Raw genomic sequence first — 15714 nt, 5'->3', positions numbered from 1 at the left:
GCTGATCTGAGAAAGTCATTGGGCAAAAATTTAGGGAGGCATATAGTTTTCTGTCTTATCTATCTTCTCTGAGCTAGGAATTGGAGGAGGACAGTCACTCGATGGGACCACGGGTTAGTGCTTGGGGGGAAAAAAGTTGCTCCATGTGCGAAACGAAGTATCTTCTACGTGAAAGCATTCTTTTATTTCCAATTGACCTAGTTGTTATGTAAAGACACATTGGTAAACTATTGATTGTTTAAATTCTCAAGTTGCTCCATGTGGGGCACAGCTAGCTGCCCAGCATCTACACTCTCTGAGCTAGGATTTGAATGAGGACAGCCGCTCAATGGGACCATGAATTGGGGTGGGGGAAAAAGTTGCTCCATGTACAATGTATCTTCTATGACCATAACATTGGATGATAATATGGCATGAGGATTGAGTGGATTAGTTAAGATAAGTCTTATTTGAATACACAAAGGGATTAAAGTTTCATAATCTAGTCTATATGCAAGCTTTGTACACATCTCGAAGTAATAGTATCAAGTGAATTTCTTTCACAACATATCACCTATTTATGATTCCATATGCTTGTAGTTACTTTTAATTTATATATGTTTGCATGAAGAGATTCAATGCATGATGCATCATTACTTTTCTTGAATACTTACATGCAAAAGTTTCATCTAATACAAATTTTTTAAAAGTGTAAGGACTCTAGAGGAAGGGTATGCATATAAACTTTGTATTGATGGGAGAAAGCCAATTTGAGAAAGAAGTAGCGGTAGAATAGAAATAACATAAGCAGTTAGAGAGAACATGACGAGATCATGCATTGTTTTGTAAGAGGTATACTTATATAGTAATATAAGATCTTGGCAAAAGTTTATACTCTTAGGTTTTTTAATTTTGCAATATTTTTAGAATCTAATATAGGTTATTCTCAAATTTTAGAAGAAAAAGATGGAAATCATGGATAAGTTTTTAAGAAAGCATTGAGCTATAGAAGGGGTAGATGCATGCCTCCAAATGGTTGTGGAATTATGCTATCACCAACTTCCCTTCGATCATTAAAATTAAGATTATCTCCTTTTTGTGCTTCCACGTTTCACAGTTGCTATATCTAACTTAGTTGATAGTTCCATGTTGATGTTGCCTTAAAATGTCATGAATTTGGTTTTAAATGATCAATAGACTAGGCAAGCAGTGTAAATTTTTTTTGCATGAAGTCATCCTCTCCGAAAAAAGGTGCTAAAACCCTGAAACAAAAATTAGAAATGTGAACACACTATTCTTGTGTAAAGTCCATTTTCAAATTCGGACCCAAGAAAAGTCCAAAACCATTAATCTATAGTACTAACTATTTTCTAAGATATGGGACTACTAGGCCAGGGTAATTTTGGTTGTAATTGCCATATTTAGGGGTAGGTATGTAGTACATATGAAGGACACAAAGTTGTAGTTCAAAGAGCATAACAAGCTTGAAAAGCAAGTGATGGTGAGATAGCCATTATAAGGGGAAACTTTGCCTTAATCTATGAGGACTAATTCAAAATTTGGAAGACTCTCGTACCATAACAAGCTAGCATCTACTGTGTGAGAAAAGAGAAATGAAGCAAGGCAATGCAAGGAGGGAGATGCAACATTAGGAGGTGTAGAGTAATTTAGAGTGAATGATGTGCTCGCGAGGAGCTTAGAACTAGGCGATAAGTAGAAGGCCATCTTGCAAGCTACTTACACCCATGAGGAAGGAAGGGGAAATGTCAAGGAAGAAATGCAACTCGAGCACTACAATGGTAAGTGCATGTCAAGAATAGAATCAATCTCAGTGTATAGTGAAAAAAGTGTGATGCACAAAGTGTGCCCCCACCTTTGGAGAAAGAGACAAGAAGATGTCATCACCTAAGAATTGAAGTAGAGTTGTAGATTTTTAGAGATTCAAATGAGGGAGGTTTATTCAAACATTCTCTAGAGCTTCTACTGAGTTTTCTTAGTGAATGGATGCAACTTGAAGGAGGGTCATATGAACTACCTCCCTTATACTTTGCACAAAGCATCGTGATAAGGGTACAACCAATGTCTAATGAATTATTTCAAAGATTGGGATGAGATGAAAGATACAATATTGAGGAGGTAGAGGAAATATGTGAATGAAGATGTAAGAAAGTGATTGTACAAGCTTAAGCAAAGGAAGGCCAACATCCATAGCTAGAGTCCTTTAGGTCCATAACGCTACCTCAATGTTGATGCTGAATGGAAGTTGCTCTCCTTCATTATCTAAAATACTAGCTATCATTTTAATTTATACTAACTTTGTAGTGTCTTGTCTTTTCATGGACTTGACATGACTTGTCACATTACTTGCCATGCTTGTGTCATTTGCCTTAATGATTTATATTGTATTTGTTTGCATCTTGAAAGATTGTAATAATGTTGCACAGAATATATACCCAAATTCAAGACACAAAATGTATATTGACCTCAAAGCCTTGTGAATGGCATGATCTAACTTAAGACCATGCTTTGCTTATTGATTGTATTTATTTGCATCTTGAAAGATTGTAATAATATTGCACAGAATGTATACCCAAATTCAAGACCAATCAAATGCACAAAATGTATATTGACCTCAAAGCCTTGTGAATGACATGATCTAACTTAAGACCATGCTTTGCTTATTGCTCTCACAACATATGGCCCAATGGAAAGAAAATCTAGCTTTTCAAGAAGATTTCTCCTTCTCAACGTAATTGGCCAACTCATGAACAAGAGTTGTAAACCATTATTCATGCATTGGGATAAACTTAGTCCACCAGATGGATTGTCAAGTAAATAAAGGAGTACACCAAATGGATTGTCAAGTAAATAAAGGAGTCTACCAGATGTTGTGCAGGGACAAAGCTATTTGTGGGGGGCACAAACATGTATACTAGGTGGTATTTGTTGAACACAATATAAAGGAGTCCACCATATTGATTTTCAAGTAAACAAAGGAGTACATCAGTTGGATTGTCAAGTAACCATGTATACTAGGAACACAAAGTGGTATTTGTATAAAGGAGTCCAGCAGATGGATTGTCAAGTAAACAAAGGAGTCCACCAGATGTTGTGCAGGGGCAAAGCTATTTGTGGGGGGCATAAACATGTATACTAGGAATGCAAAGTGGTACTTGTTGAACACAAAATACAAAATGCTATGTGCCAAATGTAAAGTGGTTTGGCTCAAACAATTTATTTGTGAGATTTGTTGAAGCGAGATTAAATTTCATTATGAAATTCAAATTTAATCTTCTAAGAGAGCTTTTTCTAATATGTAGTCCTATAGCATCAATAGATTTTATGATGTCTTATATGTATTCATGAAGCAATGGGATGAGGGTCCCCCTTGTAACTTGAAGAATGGTGTTACTTATTTGGCTATAAATATATATATTGCATTGTGGATGAAATTGTGTCCACTTATGAGTTTGAATTTTTAAAAGATAATTTGGTAAGGGCATTCCAAATTCAATGAGTTGATAGTACCATCTTGGTTTCTTATTTCTGTGGACTTTTTATAAGTCTTGATAGATGACTACAGTGTGGCATTTGTAATATACATTTTGATGTTATAAAAAAGTGCTTGCATTTTATTATCTTGTGTAGCACGTATGTTGCAGTGGCATTATATTCGTTTCACTATATGTTACTTGTTTCAAGTAATATGGTAGTTCACATTTAGGTGGGAATATAAATACACAAATTGTGAGGATAATTTTGAAAACTATGTTTGAACAAATCTTGTTCTCTTATTTATTGTCTTTTGTAACTCTTAAATTTAACAAATTCCAATTGATTTATCTTTTTTAGGATGCATTTGCAAAAAGAATTATTGTATTTTGATGCCAAATTAACAAGATGGAGCAAAAAATCAACTTTATTCACCAACTCGATAAGATCAAAGAGAGCTTTAGGGAGGGGTGTCCCAATAAAGAAAAAACACAAAGAACGTTAAGATGAGACTCTCATGTTAGCATTCTTTTTTGAGGCATGACAATTGGTGAAACCCAACATTTATGATCTACATATATGTACACATTTACATACATATATATACACACATACATGTGTAATCTCTCTCTCTCTCTCTCACACACACACACACACTCCCATCCTTTGATAAGAATACCAAAAGAAATGAGATTAATGAGTAAAGTATGAGCTTGACTGCTACAGGATACTATAGTATGGAGTAATACATTATAAGGATCACTAGTTCGAATGTTAACAGAGATATAATAGTTTATGGAACTTGAAGACACCATGGATCACTATCATTAAAGGTAAGATATACCCATATATTTGAATACATATGTAGATATATTCAATCTTTGGGATTATAAGGGGAAGCCCCATGTATAGTTTGTACTCCCATCAACCCAAGTTTTGGAGAAATAGGATATTGGATCTGGTATGTCCTAGATGGAATTATGGGAAAGTAATTCGATACATCCGCAAAGTTTGTAAGGGGCAATACTATATAATTAGAAAAGACCCCTTAGAGGGCTTTTAGTATACCCATCAGATATCCATCAAGGTAGGGATATGCACGCGGGATTATATGCATATACTGAAGGCAATAATATAACAGGGCATTATTCAAAAGCTCCACTCTTATATTTTATATAATGTTTAGGCATACCATGATTCACTACATTCGGAAGTAAACAATACCCTCGTGTTTGATTAGATAAGGAAGCAGATATATTAGATTTTTGGATTAGTAAGGGAAGGTTCATAGATAGTATATACTCCCATAAACCCAATTTTCAGCAAAATATAAGGTTAAGATTGGATATATCATTGGAGGAGAGATGGTGCACCAAGGTAATATGGCAAAAAAAAATTTAAAAAGAATAAAAAGGGGGCATTATTATGGATTCGAATAGGTCCAATTAGAGGGCCCCTATAGTATCCATTGGATACTCATTGATGTAGAGAAATATATGTGGAACTTTGGGTATACATATGAGCCAAAAGAAAGGGCAGTGCAGTACCCGATGGCCCCACCCTTGTGACCAAAAAAGGTACTAAAGAATGGCGATGGAGTATTAAGAAACAAGGATATATCCACTAAGAGAATCACACCTGAATCGCTGAAGTAGTGGACAAGACAACAGAGCAATGGCTCACTTTAATTAATGGTAATGATTGGCACGATTTTTTGAGAAGTATCGGACCTCCTCGAGACCCAAAATTGGAGTATCCAAGGGAGTCTTGCTGTTGTGAGACCCACGGAACAACAACACTCTACTCGAGGTCTTGAGTGAAAGGAGAAGATGTGAAGAAGCAACGCACAATTCCTGAGGAGACCCAGTGAGCCTGTCTGGAACGTTTAGCTCGCACAATGAGGAAAAGGGCAGGAAAGTACTCTAGGTGTGAGTAGGCCATGGACCTCCCACAGGTGAGTGACTACTTGAGGGTACATGGATAGAAGAGACAAAATATGTCGTGTTTTTCCTACATAAGGGTGATGAGTCCTTATAAACAGCTCAAAGACAAGCGGGGAAGCCTTCCTTAGAAGCAATGGCCCTGAGGAGTGAATACGCCCAAGGGATGATGTCCAAAGCTAACACATGGGTATCCGTGCAGTATGTGATACGTAAAAGTGTCGCATCATCCAAGAATCATCCTTATTTCCCCTAGAGGAGCCAAATTTGGAATTAACCAGGCTAGAAGACCTTGAGTCGTGGCCTTGTAGTCTATATTCCTTGGAAGAAGGCCTTAACTAGCTATAAGGCGAGGACAACAAGAAGCCATCTTGCACTAGAGACTATTTACTCTATAACACCATACCTCAATATCATCCATACAAAATTATAACATTATATGACAGAGGAGTCAAGGCCATGAACAACATGGTCCAAATTGGCATGAGTACTTTTGAAAACCTCCATGTTGCTTACTTTAAATTCCTTTCAAAGGAGGAGGAGGTACTCTTCATTACCAATTTTAAATCTAACAAGGCTCAATAACCTGACCCTAATGATCACCCTACAACTATTGGCCATAACCCAGCCCCCCTAACTTGCACACTTACCTACACAACACAATACAATCCATCCACGTGCAACACACCATTTCTAAACCACCCCCTCACACCACTTCACATTCACAACTGCACCCAATACTAAGTAATACAATAGAACCTAGTTTTAGTCTCATGTAATATACTTCAATGGAATGATCTCCCTTTATAGATGAAGGCTTTATTGAAAATTCAGGGATTAACATTGCTACAAGCGTCTTGCATATAAGGACTCTTATATACCCCTGCCAATATCTCCTCATTAGAAAAAGCATATATACACATGTCTTTATCTCGCTTGGTTTAGTATCACCCTTATAGTAAGTCAAGATCATGCATTTATAGCTTTATTGAAGGCCCTTATCCATTTGTGAAGATACCTATGGAAAATTAAATATATATGGCAATTAGAGCAAATACACAAATGTCTCTACTTTGTTGAGCTTGACATGAACCTTAGAATATGTCAGAATTCCACACCTATATATTTATTTGGAGGACCATATTTATTTATTTATTTATTCATCAAGGCACCCTATATATGTCAAAGTATAGTATATGTATGGAGATATACAAATATTCATGAAAAGAAATAGGTACCCTTGATCACTTATATTATTGGATGAGGGGACATAGGATAAGGCCTTGTCTCCTTGTATGAAGCTTTAACAACTAAGAAGCGGTAGGGAGGGAGACTAATGGAAAATTGGATCCAAGGGAGACCATGCAAAATTGGACGCAAAACATCTCCAAAAAATCTCATATAGAGTAAGGTCTGGAATGGATTAATGAGGTGAGGTGGGGCATGTTCAAAGCCGACGTCCTTGAGCCTAGCAACAAAAACTTTGACCAGGCTTGGATAGATGTGTGCATTTATTGTTCAGCCTTCCCGTCTCTTACCTCTAAGCAATGACTAAGGGAAGCGAAGGGAATCCAAAGCCTTATACCATCCACTCAAGAAACTCCCAACAACTTCCTGGACTGCCAAGCGAGTGGTGTGCAGAGCTACTTCATGTGCTACGAGAAGGAGATCACTCTCTTGATATGCAGCCTCCTCTCTTCATTAGTGTCAAACTCTGAGTTCTCATGGAGCACGGGGAGGACATGGCGATGAGAGGCTTCACATAGTGAGCTAGGAGCGCTATGCTCCTCCACCTACCCCACCAGTGGGGATATGGTCTACATAGGCAACGAGCTCACACCATTCTAGTGTTGTTACATGAAGAGGTATATCCTATGGTGAAATCCGAAAGAAATACAGAGAGGCCACAACTACTAGATTAGACACTATATTGGAAAATTTGGTAATCTCCCAAGTCCCACTTTCAAGTAAGAGGTTAAGATTTGACCATGTGGCCAAAACTTGAAATCTTATTTGAAAGTGGCACTTGGGAGGATTCCCTAATTTAGTGTTCAGGTTGGATTCCACTTTCAAGTACTAGGTTCCAATTTGACCATGTGACCAAATCTTAACCATATGGAGAATTCCCAAACTATTTGAAAATTCCCAAATTCCCTAATACAATGTTATTAGGGACCTCTTCATAAGTGTCATTGAAATTTTGCATTTATATCACCATCCCAACATCGTTGGATACTTTGAAAAATCAAGTGGAGGAAAATCATGGTAGACATTGGAGTCTTCTTTCTAAAGCTTACATGATCCTGATTAACTAAAAAGTTGGCATCTTCATCTTGAGCATGAGGATTGGTTGGGAGCCCAAAACTACCTTCAATGGGATGGTAGGGCCCTTCTGGTGAATTTTTCTTCTCCCCTCCCTCTTTCTAAGGCCTCTACCCCCCACTGTTCTGGTCCAGCCTGCCAAATCACTCCATTTGAACCAAATCCCATGCATTTTCCCTCTTCCCCATCTTTCTCTACTCCCTCTTGCTCTGGCCTACTTGTTGTAGCTCCTCTCTCTCTCTCTCTCTCTCTCTCTCTCTCTCTCTCTCTCTCTCTCTCCCCCTTCTCCCTCTCTTGTGCCTCTGTTGGAGCTGCTCTATCCCTCTCCTTCTCCCTCTCCTATACCTCTGTTGCTGTTGCTCTATCCCTCTCCTTCTCCCTCTCCTGTGCCTTTGTTGTGCTGCTGCTCTGTCCCTCTCCTTCTCCCTCTTTTGTGCCTCTGTTGGAGCTGCATTGCCCTATGTAGGAGTCCCATTCTTGCTATTGCAACCTCTACAAGCATGGTGAGGAGCAAGGCTACAAGACCCCGCAATGCTGTCTATGACTTCTTGTGTCTTCCACAACACTAGAAATGCATTGGATGAGTGGATCCCTTGCACCTACAACTTAAATGACTGGACAGTGATGAAAGGATCGGCCAAAGGTCCACATAAGCTTCCCAAGAGCAAGAGAGGTGACATCTTGCATGAGTGGAAGGGGTACATCTTGAAGTTCAGGTTTGGGAAGAAAGGATGGCTCGCAAAAGTGCAACATGTTTACATGGGAAAAAATATGCGGCTTCCTCCATCATTCAATCAATCTAGGATACCATCACATTGTGAGCCTTTCTATCTATGTACCTTTTTCACCTATAAGTGTAATGAGTCCATTTGGAAATTTTGTGTTTGGTTTTTAAGAGCTTTTATTCATGGTGGCAAATTTTTTCCCTTCAAACCTCGAGGAGTGGGAACCAGTTGAATCATTCATAGGCAAGTTCACTGTGATTCATGAGGATTTAGGTAAGCAAATGCATGCTGGGGAGAAGTTGGCCTCCTTGCGAATGAAGAATGTGTATTGGTATAATGCAACATACATCACTCCAACGACATCATCAAGCTATGGCTGTCTGCAAACCATTGCACCACCATAGCTTCAAGACATGGATTGCAGCAATGTGGACTCGAGGACATTACAATCGTACAAGGACAAGATTGCAAAGGATGTGGGCATGGCCATGAAGTTTACATTTGGATCCAAATGGGCAAGGTTTTTTGTCATGCCAAATGTTGTATTTAGCTTTTCTATACAGGCATTGGAAGAAAACAAATGGCCGGTGGCTTCCCCTAGACTCTAATGATGAGGACAATACGGGGGTAAGTTTGTCTATTGTTGTTGAAGAGGGAGATGTCAAGAATGTGAATGTCACATTGCAATGGACTCTAAGGGATGTGCGAGAACACCTATTGGTCACGGAGGACGGCCTGTCAAAGTCCTACTTTACCTTAAATGGTGATAAGATCAGCCTCCATGTGGAGAAGTGCATGCATAGTGCCAATTTCATTCCTCCTGCAACTTTGAAGATTGCTAACAATGTGTTTGACTAGTGTAGCATTTAATTTTTTGTCTGTCAAATCCTAGTTATTGCTTCAAAATATGATGGACAATTAAATTAAAATGTTATTTCTTTTTAATGTTTTCTTCTTTCAGTTCATGGTAAATGTTTTTCAAAAAATTTAAGGATTTTATGATTAATTTTAATTTTTAGGGTTTTGATATATATTAAGGGGTAAGAGCCCTTTTTACATCACATTCTCACTTTCACATTTAGAGATCCATAGAAACTCCCATCCTCAAAAGTTACTCCCTCCATCAACTGCTATTTGCCATGGATTCAGCTAGAACTGCGTTCCATGACTTCATCTCACGAAGTTTATTTGCAGATCGTGAGGAAGGACTATTTTTAGTGTTTGATAGGACTTTAGATGTCATAGGCGCATATATGCGAGCCAAGGATGACTTCTCAGATCTCATCCTTTACATGCAAGACTTGCCATTCATGGAACATGTTCTGGAAAGGGTAGGCAAAAAGGAAGCGTATAGCTTCCTAGATGGATTTTCAGGTTACAACCAAGTGTCAATCACCCCACAAGATCAACATAAGACCGCCTTCGCAACCAAATGGCACCCCACCTAAGGTCCCAGCTCGAAAGGGGAAGAAAGCTAGCTGCAGTGGTAAACCAATGCCATTGCCAATGCCACCCTCCTCCGCCCAAGAAATCAGTGAGCTGCAAGTATAAGATGCTATTCTCTGTGCCCAACATCAATTCAATCGGACCAAACTCCCAAAGAATGTTAAAGTAGCAATGCAAGCTTTGGTCGCCCTTAGAATGCCTCTTCCAAACCCATCCATTACAAGAAGAAATCCATACCGCCCGCCCATGCCCTCCACCTCATCCACTGCCACACACCATCAACAGCTCGATCAACGCACCCGCTTGGGCGGCCAAGGCAAGAAAGTCGCCTGGGTCACAAGTCGGCGGTGCAAACCTTGAAGGTGTCGAAGATAGCACCACAAGAACCTGTGTCTCCCCGAGATACAGCACCACAAGAACCTACTGATGATGAACCAGATGAAGCAGGCTAGCCCCAAGATATCAAATACGCACTAGTGCCACGGATGGTCCTCAACACAAGTATCGCCACCACAACCAGTCAAGGAACTCCATAGGAATTGATTCCTCCCTCACAAAGAGTTACACAAGTACCTACCTTTGGGGATGAATACTTGAAGGTAATGGTGGTGAACATACCCACTCTGATGGTACCATCCTACTCACAAAAGCAAGGGTCAGCCCCACACGAAAACTCGCTTCTCCCAAGAAGATAGACCACGCCGCAACAACAAAGTCTAGCACAAATGTGCCCCTCGCATCCAAGGTAAAAAGCAAGCTAGACACTTAACATGGCTCCTTACATGCTATGCTACAATACGGCATTCACCTACACTGCATTCATCATAATCATTGAGTCCAGGTCTAGGTGAGTCAGCATGGTAGGCATCTCACCCGACACACCTGCAGCCCACTAGTCCCTATCGAACTCACCACATGCACAGACACGGTCAGCACTAGGTGATTCGGATCCATTTCTTTATTTGTTCATAATCTTGCATGTTGACCTCACAATCATGCCTGCGCCACAGAAGGGCACTCTACTCATTCACCCTTCCCCGCCCCAACACACCACTCTCTCTTGCTTTTACTCTTTGACACAGTCAGTATCCCATTGGTCATCACCATAAAGGTATCCTACCAACCATCGCAATCCCAACATCCCATCGACCGTTATGATCCCAACATCTCGCCGATCGTTGCCATCGCCATCGACAAATCACGCCGGTCACCAACAAAGTATCCCACCGTCCCTTGTGATCCCAACATCCTGCTAGTCGATGCCAAGGAAAGACACCACCAACCATCACCATTCTAGATCGCACCACTCGTCATGCCATTCTAGATCACACCGCCTGTTGTCCTCTCATATCACGGCGATTGCAGTCTTGGTTAAATCCCACCAACTGTCACCATTGAACCACACCTACCGTCACCATACATGTATCCTACCGATCGGGGGCATGGGAAATCTATATAAGAAGGCTTATCGAGCCGGGTCGTCGCCATAGAAGTTGCCCCCAAACTCTTGCAAAATTTGCCCAAAATTCTAATAGTTTTTGAATAGGATGTTTATGTCCTTTTGCTCTTCCTCATCCACCAACTCCCTCATCACTCAATTGCCACCCCTGTTTCCAATGGATCGCAAACAAGAATTCTTCGAATTTGAAACAGACCTAGGACTCCACCCTTGCCCTATCCCAGAAGCCACTGAGCCATCGGACTCCCAAAGCACTCCATCTGCCACAATCTGCATGCCTTCTGAGATCCCCTTGGAAGACTTGCAAGGCAAAGAAACATCCAACTGGTAGGCCACTCAAGAGGATCCGACCACGGCAAGCACCCCTCCCTCGAGGTCAAGAAAGCGCACCCCGGTGCCAACAACAGGCGAGTACAAGGTTGTGCACTCCCAAGCACACTCGCCACTTAGAGAGACATGGCTCCAAGACTAGAATCTTGCATCATACACTTACGCTTTGCATATGAGGGCCACGACTACACCCTCCACTACCATACAGTAGTAGCATATGCAGCTTTCCAGGACCTAGTAGTGGAGGAGGCACTCAGCTTTGCAAGCTTGAGCAGAGTTGCCACCCATCTCCTGTGCCACCTAGACATGACACTGTTGCTGGCAAAATTCCTCAAGGCATACAATAGATCCAGATCGAGGTCCTAGAGAAAGAAAATGCATGACTAAGGTAGGCTGTTGTAGAGAACCAAGACTTGAAGGAGTAGAATACACGGATACAAGTCTAGTTGGACCGGTATATCCAACTCCAACAATTAGCCTGCCTCCTCCAAGTTCTTGACAAACACCCCAAGAAGCTCCCTCACCATGTCGACAGCCATGACCATGTGGCTTGGTTGGCTAGGCTGGTGTGCAGGACTTTTCAAATTTGAGCGGGCAAGTGGGCACCTCAAAACAAAAGTCCATTTAGGGAGGAGGTGCCTCACAAACTAAGGAAGTAAAACGTATCTCGGCTCGGGAGCTTCTCATGCTCCATTCAACAGGCCGAGCGGAAAGAAAAGAGATGGTAACTCAGACCTGCGATTTTGGAGGTGCACATTTTTTAAGATGCCACAATAAAGGTCAATTTTTTGGTGGACACAACTAAGGTGGGTGTATAGACTGAGAAAACAGTGGATGGAAAGCTCATTTTTCCCACTCAGGGTCTCCATGTTGCATTCTCAACGACTATGGAGTTTTGTGCCAAGTTTTGGGTCGGGGGGAGATGCCCATTCATTACCAGGTTTATTGACAAACAGAGGAAATGGAGTTGTTTGCTCCCCCACACTCAATGCACCAAGTTGTCCTTGAGCCTGTACAGTTGGTGGCCTTGGTGTATGACACCGAGTAATAAAGGTGTTCAACCATTTTTTAGAGGAGTGCACTTAACATCAACACAATATTTTCAAGGCCGAGATCATATTGTTTTTATCAAAGCTATGCTCATATATGAATATAAAATTTTGGCAAAAGTTTATTGAAATCATTTTTTTTGTTTCACAATATCGATAGAAAGTAGTATATTTTTATCTATTTTCTTTTGATTTTTGAAGAAAAATGTGTAAATCCTTGCGAAATATTAATTTTTTTGCATAAAAGTTTCAAATCCTGGTGAATATTTTGAACATTTGTTTTTTTAAGGGCATACAAACTTTTGATACCAATATAAAAAATTTTCTTCTTAACGAAAATAACTTGAAAAAACCATCCACGTCCGAGATCATTGCCCGAATCCACCAACTGCCCAAGCCATACATAGTCAGAGCTTCCTTTTAGTATGGTAACCTTTTGTGGGAGCTTATCACCAGCCATGTGACCGAGGCTAAGTCCATGGGGGATAACATACAAACTTTTGACACCAATATAAAAAATTATCTTCTTAATGAAAATAACTTGAAAAAACCATCCACATCCGAGATCATCGCTCGAATCCACCAACTGCCCAAGCAATCCATGGTTGGAGCTTCCTCTGTAGTATGGTAACCTTTTTTGGGAGCTCAAGAAGCTTATCACCAGCCATGTGACTGAGGCTAAGTCCATGGGGGATAACATACATGACGTATGTAAAGATCTAGGCATGAAGTGGTAGGGGTGGGTCAACCAGGTCCAACACCAGACGACCAATTTTGCAATGGTACTAAGCATCAATGAGCCCTCTGAAGGTCCAATAGCCAAAGCCTTGACCATGGAGTGGCTTATTGACCTCGAGCGACCTCCCATAGACATTAGCAAAATATATCCATGGCCACCCAAGGCACATTGTTTTGAGGCTGAGCATCTACATTCTCCTCCTCGAGCTTCTACCACGGATGATGTTGGCCCTTCATGTCAACCGGTTTGTCCCCAACCTCCACTCTAACGAAGGAATCATCATCATAGCCACACGGTTCAATCTTGGAGCCTCCACATTCAAGCAATGGCTGGTCCCTGCTATTCCATGAGGACATTGACAAGGGTAGTCAAGGAAAAATGTTAGCCCTTGGGTTAGTAGGCTAACATGGAGCTACCACTAAGTGTGGTCACTAAGTGCCAATCCTGGAAGGAAGTGGTGGAGTCTCAACCCGAGCACCAGCAGTTTTGTAGCGGAGGTGTAAAAGATTGCGGTGTTACCACCAATCAGTAGATGTGGGTTGGCGCATCGAGCACGTATCCATTTAGAAGGTAGTTTTGTTAGGTAGATTGATATGGTTATAACAAGAAGAAAAGAGGACAAGAGAGTAGTGTGTCGAGTTCTCTTCATCTGATCTTAGCTCACTATAGATAGGGAGTGTTCATTGCAAGCTTAGGTGGCTTGGTTGTACTCAAGATAGTTTGAGTGATTTAAAATACAAGTTGATGTTGCTTGCCTATGTACTCAACTCTATTGTCATATTGCACTATGTATTTCTTTAAGTGTTCTTAAGTGTGCATGTAAGACTCACTATTCTCCTATCCTCATACAATTGTTCTACAACAACTAGCTCCAATCTCTGAGTGTAAATGTTGCTATCTATTCTATACCCAAGCACACCATCCTTAGGATTGCAAGAGAAGGAATCTTCATCAAGCATAGCATTGGGTTGGGTTAACACCGAGCACCTTTTTTGAGATAGCCTTGGGTGAGGAAACCAAAGAGTCAACACTTCATCTTGCTCTTCAAGCTTCACTAATCCTCAAAGTCTTCAATTCTTTGTCTTTACTCTGACCACACATGCCTTTCAAAATCTCCTCAATCCTTGCCCATTGTTGCAATTTGCATTTGCAATTAGACAATTACTACCAAATGGGTGAGGCTTGTACAAAAACTTAAGCAAAACCAATTGCACCAATACCCTAGATGTTTGTCATCCCATATTGCCTTTAAGGAACGTTAGGCGTTACTCTTTTTTGGATACTTTACTAAATCTAGCACGTCTTGCAAGAAGAACTCCTTATCACCTATCTGCAACTTCACTGTATGATGCCTTTTGAGCTATGATCAAATAATTCTATCATGAACTTGCTCTTTGGACACATCTAGGCTCAATATTGCACCAGCACTTCCAAATGCATTGACAATGAACTTGGGATGTGTCACTTCAAATGAATTGACAATATTTTTGCTTTAACATCAAGAACTCTGACTATGATCAATGTGTTTCTCAAGGTCATCATTCTTTTCCATTGAAAGTTTCTTAAAGATTTATGCGGAGTACATAAGCATGACCGGTTTCACTGCTGTTGTGGAAACTCTAGTTGATCTGGTTTCTTAGGGTGAGAATCCTGGATGTGTTCTTGGACTCGTAGAGAGTTGCGAACATATCCCATGCTTCTTTTGATGTCTTGACTGCGTTGAGCTGTCCTAGCATGACATCTTGCACATTCTACTTGATCAAGTGATAGGCATACTTGTCTTTCTTATCCCATTCTGCTTGAGCTCGGGCAATGGCAAGATCTGCTACTGGTGCGGAAACTATTTGTGTAGATGTAGATTCCAATGCTGGTGCTATGACAACAGATGGAGTAGAGCTACTGGTAGCTGGATCGGCCAATGGTCTAGGTGTAGACCCATCAACGTACTCCCATTTGTCCTGAAGCACAAGAACGGTCTCCATTCAGTATTTCCATGTACCATAATTGGAGTTGTCTAACTTAGCAGATGCCTCCAAATTGAGGTTGCTAGTCGACATGGTGCAAGAAATGTACTCAAAAGTGTCGTGAAGATCTCTGTATGAATCAACTACAAATACACTGAATATGCCAAGTGAAATCTCTGAGCCGTCGGTGAAGATAGAACTGCAGTATATAAAATTTGATCTGAATTACAAGGCTTGTGGCAATGATGCTGGGAATAGCCAAGAGGCTT

The sequence above is a fragment of the Dipteris shenzhenensis genome, chromosome 20 (assembly GCF_047967505.1).
Source record: "Dipteris shenzhenensis isolate YYH24624 ecotype China chromosome 20, Dip_SZ_1.0, whole genome shotgun sequence".
Taxonomy (NCBI): domain Eukaryota; kingdom Viridiplantae; phylum Streptophyta; class Polypodiopsida; order Gleicheniales; family Dipteridaceae; genus Dipteris; species Dipteris shenzhenensis.
Note: the sequence above shows the minus strand (reverse complement) of the source record.